The 12,500-nt window shown below is 36.4% G+C and overlaps 1 long non-coding RNA gene across 2 annotated transcripts in view; it reads left to right on the forward strand.

Annotated features, from left to right (window-relative positions):
• LOC125045580 overlaps positions 1-12,099 on the forward strand; it is a 99,638-nt gene extending 87,539 nt beyond the window's left edge. For both annotated transcript variants that reach the window (XR_007116562.1, XR_007116561.1), the window contains one exon: positions 11,963-12,099. This is a non-coding gene — a long non-coding RNA (uncharacterized LOC125045580). The remainder of the gene's footprint in view (positions 1-11,962) is intronic.
• The last annotated feature ends 401 nt before the right edge of the window (positions 12,100-12,500 follow it).

Here is a 12,500-nt window from a genome sequence, read left to right on the forward strand (position 1 = left end):
AGCGACAGTGCCTATGGGAAAACAAGAAAACAAAAATATATATATATTTAGCATGAGCAACATACTCCTCGCTCTCTACTTCTGTTCAGTCTGGTTCAGTTAATATTCATTTGACCTTTGCAGATCTCTGGCTCGAAGTTTTAGCCTTGCCCTTCTCTGCTCTTTCTCTCTGTCGTTCTCTCGTCCCTGTCTCTGCATCTCGTTGTTTGTCTCTGTTCTCTCTCTCTCCCTCCCTCTCTCTCTCTCTCTCTCTCTCTCTCTCTCTCTCTCTCTCTCTCTCTCTCTCTCTCTCTCTCTCTCTCTCTCTCTCTATCTCTCTCTTTCTCTCTCACTCTCTCTCTCTCTCTCTCTCTCTCTCTCTCTCTCTCTCTCTCTCTCTCTCTCTCTCTCTCTCTCTCTCTCTCTCTCTCCCTCTCTCTCTCTCTCTCTCTCTCTCTCTCTCTCTCTCTCTCTCTCTCTCTCTCTCTCTCCCTCCCTCCCTCATTCTCCCTCCCCCTCTCTCCTTTTCTTTCTTTCTCTCTTTTCTGCTTTTCATGTTTTTCTTTCTCTTTGTCTGTGGCTGTTTGTTTGTCAATGTTTGCCTCTGTCTGTCTGTCTCTATCTTCCTCTGTCTCGGTCTATCTCTCTCTCCCTCTTTCTTTTTTTCTCTCTATCTCTCGCTCCGTCTCTGCATCCCGTGGTGTGTCTCTGATTTGTTTCTTTCTCTTCTTCAACTGTATTCTTTGTTTTTTTTTTCTATTATTTTTCATACATTTCTCTCTGTCTGTCTGCCTGACTCTCTCCCTGTCTCTTAATCTCACTCCATATACCTTCCTCCCTCAGTCTCTCCTTCCCTCCATCCCCCTCTCCTTCCTCTCCCTCCCTCCTACCCCACCCTTCTTTCTTTCATTCCTTCTCTCTTTCTCTCCTCCATCTCCCTCTTCATTCGGTTCTTTCCTTCCCCCTCTCAGTCTGCGTCTCCCCAGCCCTTAACCAGAGTCTAAACACTTCATGTAATTAGCAAGCTCCCACCGAAAAGGAAAAAAAAAAAAAAAAAAAAAAAAAACGAAAAAATGTAAAGAGTAAATATTATTTTTATTTATCTACGTTTTCTTTTTTTTTTTTATCTTTTTTTTCAAACATTACACTTCTACATTCGAGTTAATATTCCCTAAATAGAGGATTATGAATTATATTTTGCTGATATATGATAGAAAAATGTTATTCATTATTAACTGATGATTTTCTGTTAGGGAAGAAGTTTTTACCCTTAAATTAAAGATAATGACAGACTGTAAGAAACTGAGACCAAGAAAGCGTAGAAACGTGAGAGGAAAGACTCATATTCTTATTATTATTATCCTCAGGAAGGAAATAATAATGAGGATGATAATAATAACAATGATAATGATGAAAAGGATGACAGTGATAAAATTGATAGTAATGGTAAAAATGATAATAATGCTAATAATAATAGTAATGAAAACAACTACAACCTCAATTACAATAATCATAATAGGGGTAATAATGATTATAATAATAATGATGTTAGTAATAGTAATAGTTATGATAGATAGTAATAATAATAATGATAACAATAATGATAATAATGATAATACTGATGATAATGATGATGATAATAATCATAATAATGAAAAATGGTACTGATGATTATGATCATAGTACTACTAATAGAACGCTAATACTAAATCTAATAATGATAAAAGTAATAATAACAATGATAATTATAAGTATAATAGTTATATTAATTATGACAATAGTAATAATAATAACAATGATAATGATGATAATAATATCAATAATAATAGTAGTGATAATGACAGTAATGATAATGATGACAATAGTAATAATAAACAACAACATTTACAATATGAATTATAATGATAATGATGATAAAATTAATGCGGTTGATGATGATAAAGATAAAGAAGAAAGGTAAAACAATCTATCGTATTGATACTAAGGTAGAGAATCCCACCATGAACGAACGAGATTTATTGAAAATGTGACAATATTTATAATTGCTTATATTTAGGATCATCGCCACTACTGCGAAATACTACAATTACTAGATCGACTTAACCACACATCCCTACGATCACCAGGGTCACAGATCACACTCACACAACACTATAACTCACAACCACAGAAACACCACCACAGCTACACACAGCACTACCTCGGTGACGATCGGAATACCATGGCGACCAACACAGCACGACAACCACTACCACTACAATAACCACTTCTATATCATAACAACCACCACAACAACACTTGCAACAAACAACTATACGTCACAGCAACCACCACCACCACAACACCAGCGCAACCACACCTACACCACCACAACTACACCACCACAACACCACCGCCACACGTCATCACCACATTACCTCTAACCGCATTACCACATTACCACACCACCATCCCTCCCCCACCCCCTTTCCTTCTATCAACCCTTTTTATCACAAGAACAACAACAACAACACTCGCAACAACCACCTCCACACCAGGACTAAACCGCCTCACAACCACATTATCACCACCACACTACCTCGACCACCACAACGCCACTTTTTTTTCCCTTCTTTTTATCAGACTTCTTTTATTTTTTTCTTCTTTTTTTTTCTCATTTTCTCCGGCATAAAAGCCCTCTTCCGGGAAGGCCAGGGATCAGATTCCCCGAAGTCGAGCGATGTCAAGGACTGGGGTTTATTCAGGAGGATGTCGAAGTGATGAGGAGGATGAGGAATGATGGTGATGAGGAGGAGGATGATGATGATGAGGAGGAGGATGAGGAATGATGATGCTGATGATGATGAGGATGATGAGGATGATGATGATGAGGAATGATGATGATGATGAGGATGATGATGATGAGGAATGATGATGATGAGGATGATGATGATGAGGAATGATGATGATGAGGATGATGATGAGGAGGAGGAATGGGGAATGATGATGATGATGATAAGGAGGAGGAGGAGGAGGAAGATAATGAAGAATGATGATGATGATGATGATGAGGAGGAGGAGGATGATGATGATGAGGAGGATGAGGAATGATGATGATGATGATGAGGATGATGATGATGATGATGAGGAATGATGATGATGATGATGATGATGATGAGGATGAGGAATGATGATGATGAGGAGGAGGAATGGGGAATGATGATGATGATGATAAGGAGGAGGAGGAGGAGGAAGATAATGAAGAATGATGATGAAGATGATGAGGAAGGATGGTGATAATGAGGTAGATGATGAAGTGATGATGATGAGGGCGAGGGTATAATGAAGCAGATGATGTGATGATGAGGATATGAGGAAGGGTGGTGAGGGAGAGGGTGAGGATAATGAGTTAGATAAGGATAATGAAGTAGATGATGATAATGAGAAATGAGGATGAGGGTAATGAGGATAATGAGGTGGATGATGGGGATGATAATGACGAATAATGAGAAGTGGATGATGAAGTTAATTAGTTAAATGATGAGGATAATGACAATGAGGTGCATGATGATGATGATGAGGAGGAGGAGGAATGAGAATGATGAGGATAGTGAGTGGAATGATGTTGAAGATGAAGATAAAGCAGATAATGAGGAAGATCTTGAGGGTGATGAGAAAGAGGAAGGTGATGATAGTGAGGATAAAAAAAGCCATGGTAAATGTTGTAAATTACGAAAATGAAAATGATAAGACCCTAGAGCATACTGATGACATCAGTAATAGCATGTTATTATTGTTATTATCATCACTATCATTGTTATTGTTATTATTATTGTTGTTGTTGTTGTTATTATTATTTTTATTATTATCATTATTATTATTATTATTATTTTTATTTTTATTTTATTGTTATTATTATTGCTGTCGTTTGTTGTTTTTGTTATCATTATTATCATTATTATATTACTATTATTATTATTTTAGTTATCATTCTTTTTCTCCTTATGATTATTATAATCATTATCATTATTACCATTATTATTGTTATTACATTTATGAATGTTATCATTATTATTTGTAGTAGTATTAGCATTATCATTATATTCATCATTGGCATTATTATTTTTATTATTATCACCATTATTTTTATTATCATTTTTATTATTATTATTATTACAATTATTATTGTTATTATTATTATTATTATTATTATTATTATTATTATTATTATTATTATTATTATTATTATTATTATTATTATTATTATTATTTTTATTATAATTATTATTATCATTATTATCATCATCATTATCATCATCATCATCATCGTTATCATCATTATTATCGTTATGATTATTATTACTATTGTTGTTATTGTTACTATTATTATTATCATAATTATGGTATTTTTTATGAATATATAATAAATAATTATAAATATATTTATTATTAGTATATTCACTATCATTATAATCTTTATTATTACTGTGATTATTGTTATTATTATCATCATTATCATTATTATTAGCATTGTCATTGCTATTATCATTATTATTATTATTATTGTTGTTGTTACTCTGATTATTGTTAATATTAATATTCTTCTTCTTTTTATTATTGATATTATAATTATGAAATTTGTTATTGTTATGATTATATTGATATTGTTATTATTATTATATTAATATTCTTATTATTATTATCATCGTTATGACTGTTATGATTATCATAATTATCTCCACTAGTATTATTAGTAGGAGAATCATTCTTATGATCATAACGATTTTCATCCTGATTATGATGATGGTAGGTATTATCATTATTGTTATTACCATTAAATTATTATTATTATCATTACTATTGTTATTATTTTGTGGTATTGTTATTATTATAACTATCATTATCATCATCATCATCATTATTATTGTTATTATTATTATTAATATTACTATTATTGTTATTATTATCATTGTTATTATTGTTATTATTGCTGTTACCATCATCATTATCATTAACACTACTCTTGCTATTGTCATTATTATCAATACCATTGTCATTATTCATTTTATTATCATTATTTTTATCGCTTGTAGCGGGACCCGTGGAAATTCCGCAGAACAAAAAATATTAAGAAGTATTTCTCCCTCAAGTACTTCTCTCCTCTTTCCTTCCCCGCTGTGCCATACCTCACTCTCAAATCTTCCTTAGATTCACTCCTTCCCTCCCCCTTCAAGCCCTTTTCCTTCCTTCTCCCACTTCCCTCCTCCTCTTCCTTGACCTCCCCGACCTCTTCCACTCGCTTACCCCCTTATCCTCCCCCCATCACCACCAGGCCCCCCTCCCTCCTCCAATACCCATCTTTTTTTCTCTTTAAGATTTCTCTATTTCACTTTTCCTATCTTCCCTTTTTCTTTAGGCCCCCTTCCCCCGCTCTTTCTCCTCACCCCTTTCTTCTTTAAATTCCCATTCTTCTCCGCGTTTTTCTCCTTCTCCTTCTAACTTCCTCTTACTCCCCCCCTCGGATTGTCTTGGGAATAACCGGTGTGCATAAACTTACGGTCTAACTACTTGCGTGCAGTGTACTTGCCGCGAGTATTAATCATTATAATATTAATAATAACAAGAACAGCAATAATAATAATGATAATGATGATAATAATGATACTGATGACGATGATGATAACGGTAATATTGATAAAAAAGTGATAATAATATCAATGATAATGATAATAATAATAATAATAATAGATAATAATAATAATAAAAAGTTATATAAAAGTTAATAATGATAATAACAATAGTAATGATAATAATGATAATGATAATAATGATAATGATAAAAATGATAGTAATAGTAATAATAATAATGATAACAAAACTAGTATAATAATAACAATAACAACAACAATAATAATATTAATGATAATTATAATAATAACAACAATAATAATAATAATGATAATAATAAAAATAATAATAATGATAGTAACCATAATAATGAAAATTATAATGTCTGAATCACCATCAAACTGCGTAATGTAGCACAATATGATGTAATGTACGCATTTTGATATTCTGGTTTCAAAGACGTCTTCAAAGGCATCAATTACGATACAGTGCAACAATTTTGCAAGAGTGCCGTTAGGAGCAATGGTCGTGTAGTTATCAGAATCACTATTAGGATTTCTTTTATCGTCTGAGTTATTACGACATCGTTAAGGGCATCGCAACTAAAGCCATGCGTCAACATTGTTATGAAAAGCAGTTACAAGATCACGTGAAGCTGTTATGTACTATTACGTATTGATTCTGAAAATGATTCCGAGCTATAATGATGTTGCCCACTGTTGGTCTTTTTGATGTATTGCATGATTTATATTGATATCATGAAGGTGTTTATTGTTACCTCAGGGTGCACATATTTGCATCTAGTATTAGTATTTGTTGATAAATCTGGGTCGTATTTAAGTTGTTCTGTTGATTATAAAGAAGATTGCATTTGTCCCTGAAAATATCGGCCAGTTTTGCATTCAATTATACTGGTTTCATATTACCGAAACTTACTAAGGCTTTGTAAGTTGCTGTTTCAACGTTATTTTAACTTAGTTGTTTTTCTTTTTCTTTTCGTCTATAATAACTGTATAGTAGTCTGCACAAGCGGTTTGCCTCATACCTACATGCGTGATCCAGAAGCCAAGATACGGTCGCCTCTCTCTTGCCCCGGACGCCGCCTTTCCACCCTGGTTCCTCAGAAATGCATCTCTGTGACGATGAATATGGGCGGTTATGTGGAACAGCCTCGACCGTGGCACAAATAAAGGCAGAAATGATGTTATCTTAACAAGGACAATGCTCTTATTAATGCACCGTTATGTTCGAGAAGTCGTCACATTCAACTACTTAGAAAAGAATATCCATAATGCCTAAGCGCTCGTCCAGCTTCGATCTATACGTGTCTTAGCGAGTGTCAGAGACTTTGTACCAGATCGGCCTACTAAGCTGATTAGTGCCGATTATATCCGGTATCGCGTTAATAGGAAATGATAAGCATATTCTCGTTGGTAGAAATGATTTATTAGCTTACTGTAGTATACCCAATTCTTAGATTATCACACAAATTATTATTCACTAGTATATATTAATAATAACACTGAAAATGATAATGATAATAGTAATAATGATTTTGGTGATATTAATGAAAATAATGATAGTGATAATGATAACAGTGATGATATAATATGAAAATAATAATAGTAATGATAATGATAATAATGATAATAATAATGATGATGATAGTAACAACAATGATAATAATAGTAATAATAGTAATATAAATTAAAAAAGATAATGATAACGATAGTGATAACGATAATGATAGTAATAATAATAATGATAACAGTAATAATGGTAGTAATAATATTAACAAAATAATAATGATAATAATGATAAAAAATAATGATGAATATAATAATAATAATGATGATAATAATAATAGTAATAACAATAATAATAATAACAATGATAATAATAATAAGAAGAACAATAATAATAATAATAAGAAGAACAATAATAGCAATAATAGCAATAATAGCAATAATAATAATAATAATAATAATAATAATAATAATAATAATAATAGTAGTAGTAGTAGTAGAAGTAATAATAGTTATAATAATTATAATTATAATAGTAATGATGTTAATGATAATAACGAATGCCAATGATAACAACAATAAAAATGATAACAACATCAATCATATTAATGTAAGTGCATGGACGCTAATAATATAATAGTTACTTTCATCGACAGTGATAATAATATTGTGATGCCATTAGATAATTGATGATTGGCTGATAAGCGATAAAGCGAAATAGGATATTTTAGGTATCATAGAGGCAAAACAAGGGAGAGGGGAAAGGGAAAGAGGGGAAGGAAGACGGAGAGGGATAGAGAGGAAAGAGGGATGAAGAGGTACATGAAAGAAGAAGAAAAAAAAAAAAAGGATAAAGATATACAAGGAGATAGTGGAAAAATGAATAAATAGGGAAAGAAGAGAATGGAGAATGATGAGTGGGGAGATGAGCGAAGGAAGAGAGGAAAGAAGAGAGAGCAAAGAAGGAGAGAGGGGAAGGAGGTGAGAGGAGAGAGAGAAAAGAAGGTAGAATGAAAGAGTTAAGGAAAGAGGAGAGAGGAAAGAAGGGGAAGAGAAGAGAAAGGGAACAGAGATGAGAGGAGAGAGGACAGAAGAAAAAGAGAAGAGAGATGAGAGAGAAGAGAGAAGAGAGAAGAGAGGAAAGAGGAGAGAAGGGGAAAGAGAGTGGAGAGATAAAAAAGGAAAAGGAGAGAGTGATAACAGAAGGACGAAAGAGGAAAGGGGAGATGAAAGACTTACGATTGATTCCCTCGCGTTATCGCATTTTCCTCGTCCTTAACCGGATTATGAGTGGTCGGTAGCGATGTGAGGAAAAAGACGAGAGGTGCGCTGACGTCGAGATTATTCCCGAGGCTGTATCTGTGTGTAGACTTTAGTAGCGTGATAGAGAGAGAAAGAGAGAGAGAGAGAGAGAGAGAGAGAGAGAGAGAGAGAGAGAGAGAGAGAGAGAGAGAGAGAGAGAGAGAGAGAGAGAGAGAGAGAGAGAGAGGGAGAGGGAGAGAAAGAGAGAGAGAGAGAGAGACAGAGAAAGAGAGAGAGAGAGAGAGAGAGAGAGAGAGAGAGAGAGAGAGAGAGAGAGAGAGAGAGAGAGAGAGGGGGAGAGAGAGAGAGAGAGAGAGAGAGAGAGAGAGAGAGAGAGAGAGAGAGAGAGAGAGAGAGAGAGAGAGAGAGAGAGAGAGAGAGAGGGAGAGGGAGAGGGAGAGAAAGAGAGAGAGAGAGAGAGAGAGAGAGAGAGAGAGAGAGAGAGAGAGAGAGAGAGAGAGAGAGAGAGAGAGAGAGAGAGAGAGAGAGACGTACATACACACACTGCCATCATACATATTCATATAATCTACAGTCGGTGTCGCTCGTACAGGCGCCCACACGCTCGCCCAAGGGATGTACAAAGCATATGATCACAATGCATGGCTTGTTGATTCATCTCCCGACAGCATCTCGGAGTGGGTGATGCCAGCCTCCGAGACAGTGCTAGAGGAAACAAGGAAGAGAGAGGAGAGAGGAATGTGGAGAAAGAAAAAATATGGAAGAAGAGAGAGAGAGGAGAGAGGAGAAAGAATGGGAGAGAGAGGGAAGAGGGAAGAAATGAGGAGAGAGAAGTGCGAGAAGGTTGAGAGAAGAGATCATAAATATCTTCGCATCACACAATCTACACAGAGCACTCCTCCCCCCCCCCCCATTCCCCCTTCCCCTTTCACCCTTCCCAGAGGAAAACACGAAGGATATTCCCCTCTGTTTGACTCGAGAGGTTGTTGTAAGGTTTCCCCTTAAGGTTCCCCAAAACGGTGTAAGAAGCTTATATCGCACAAAAAAAAGAAAAAAAAAAAAATGAGGGATGAAAGAGGAGAGGTTCAGTATCCGCTTTATTTAAAATCACGCACACATTTATAAACAACTTACACACACACACACACACACACACACACACACACACACACACACACACACACACACACACACACACACACACACACACACACACACACACACACACGAGATAGATAGATAGAAACGATATATGAACGCATGCCCCCCCCCCCCCCCCTTGAACAAACACACAAAATTCAATAATATTAATCTCTATTTACCTTTTTATGTTTTTTGTTCTATTTGCTCACTAATCTTTTTTCCAATACCAGAAAATTGGGATAATCGCAGTAAATGGAAGGGGAATGAGAGAAAGCTTAACGAATCGTTAGAAGAAGAGAGAATCGACGATTAAAACGGAAAAGGAGGATTCAGAAGTTATCAGAAATTGATGATTTTTTCTGCTGAGACTGACAGCTTCTCTTATTGCTTCCATTATAGGACTCTCTCTTTCTCTTCTTTATTTCTCGGTTTATGTGTTTTCTTTATGCTCTTCCTTTTTACCTGTCCATTTCTTCATCCCCCCCCCCCCTCTCTCTCTCTCTCTCTCTCTCTCTTCTCTCTCTCTCTCTCTCTCTCTCTCTCTCTCTCTCTCTCTCTCTCTCTCTCTCTCTCTCTCTCTCTCTCTCTCTCTCTCTCTCTCTCTCTCTCTCTCCCCTCAATCTCTATCTCTCTCTCCTCAATCTCTCTCCATCCTTCCCTCCCTTCCTCCCACTCTCTAATTTTCCCCTTTGTCTTCCTCCATTAACTCTATCTCTCCTTCGCTTGCTTTTCCTTCCTCTCTCTTCCCCCCTCTCACTTTATCCACCTCCTCTCCATTCCCTCTTCCTCTATAGGTCTGGTTCCTATCCTACTACGTCACTCTCCCCCTCTCCCTCCGTCTCCCTCTCCCTCACTCTCTCCCTCTCCCTCACTCTCCTCCTCTCCCTCACTCTCCTCCTCTCCCTCACTTTCCCCCTCCCCCTCACTCTTCTTCTCTCCCTCACTTTCCCCCTCTCCCTCACTGCCCCCCTCTCCCTCACCCTCAGCTCCTCCCTCACTCTCCCCCTCCCCGTCACTCTCCCCCTCTTCCTCACCCTAATTGCACCTACCACTCTCCTTTCGTTCTCACTTTACGTATTCTTCCTCTCCTTCATCCTCAGTTCCTTTCACCTTCTCTACCTTCTCGCATTCCATCAGTTCCCTTCTCGCACTCCGTTTTCTCATTTCCTTCCCCATCTTTTATTTCCTTCCTTCCCTCACCTTCTTCCCCAACAGATTCCATTTCTAGTTCTCTCTTATTCCCTCCCTCACGCTCTCTTTCTCCTCTTCTTTCCCTCTCCCTCCTCCAAACTACCTTTCTCCCCTTCCCTCCCCCAGACATTTCCCCCCCCTCCCTCACCTCTCCCTACACTCTCTTTCTCCCCTCCCTCTCACTCTCTTTTCCCCCTGCCTCCCCTCCTCCACACTTTCTTCCCCCCTCCTTCACCTCCTCCTACACTCTCTTTCTCCCCTCCTTCACACTCTCTTTCTCCCTTTCTTCCCTTCCCCACACTTCCCCCCCCCCTCACTCACCTCCCCCTAACTCTCTTACTCCCCTCCCTCCCGTCCCTCACACTCTCTTTCTCCCTTCCTTCCCCTCCCCCACACTCTCTTTCCCTCCTCCCTCCCTCCCCTTCCTCCACCACACTCCCCTTACCCCCCCCCCCTCCCCCTCCTGCTATCTCCCAAGCTCTCCTCAACCTCTTTACAACTCAAAAAAGTCACACAGTCTCCCTTTCCGGACCCGAAGAAAACGTGTTCTCTACCCGGCCGTGGATATTATGCAAATTTACGCAAAAAAAGGAAAAAATAAAAAAGTTTAAGCCACTCGTACATACCGGCTTTCAAAGAATTAAAGTACTAATTGACAACGCTACTTTCGATTATACGGATCTTGAGGGTCTAAAAGGATAGGAGAGAGAGAAAGAGAGAGAGAGAGAGAGAGAGAGAGAGAGAGAGAGAGAGAGAGAGAGAGAGAGAGAGAGAGAGAGAGAGAGAGAAAGTGGGAGAAGTAAATATATACATATATATATATATATATATATATATATATATATATATATATGTATATATATATATATATATATATATATATATATATATATATATATATATGTGTGTGTGTGTGTATATATATATATATATATATATATATATATATATATATATATATATATATGTATGTATGTATAACATAAGGTAAGAGACTGAAATAAAAAGGGTACAGAAATATGCTTTCATCTGCATATGAAAGCATCATTACCCCATGGCAATATCAACATGCTAGTTGTTGCAAATCGTCATGTTTTTTTTCCATCCCTCTCCCAATTAATTTAGTAGCCGACAGTCAAACAATGCATTTCTCAGCATGATTGATCAAGCGTGACTAACATTGTACGAAACCTATGATTAATTGTATATATAGTGTCAAGCCAACGTTTAATATATTGCATTGTCCTTTTCAGATGAGGGATGGTGTCCTATCACGGTCAGATCTGCATAACACAATCAACATTCATCTTCCACGGACAGAGGGACGTGAACTTTGTGTTATAATGAATGGAAAATGATTGACGAGCCATGTCAATAGTGAAGGGAAAAGTTCGGTGTGATTACTGCTGATATTGTTGTTGTTGTTTTTTTATGGAATCCGACGGATGATTAACAACATCAGCGAATTGGAAATTCTGTATATAATTGTTGTTGATGTTTTTGTTGTTTTGATATATATATAAATATATATATATATACAGATAATATATAGATATAAATATGTAAACCTGTATATATATAATACACACACACACACACACACACACACACACACACACACACACACACACACACACACACACACACACACACACACACACACATATATATATATGTATGTATATATATAGAAAAGGTATGAATGAGAATGAATATCTTCACAGTACAAGAGATATTCATTCTCATTCATACCCTTTCTACACTTGTCAACATGAATATATATATATATGT

This window comes from Penaeus chinensis, chromosome 37, assembly GCF_019202785.1.
Source record: "Penaeus chinensis breed Huanghai No. 1 chromosome 37, ASM1920278v2, whole genome shotgun sequence".
Classification (NCBI taxonomy): Eukaryota; Metazoa; Arthropoda; class Malacostraca; order Decapoda; family Penaeidae; genus Penaeus; species Penaeus chinensis.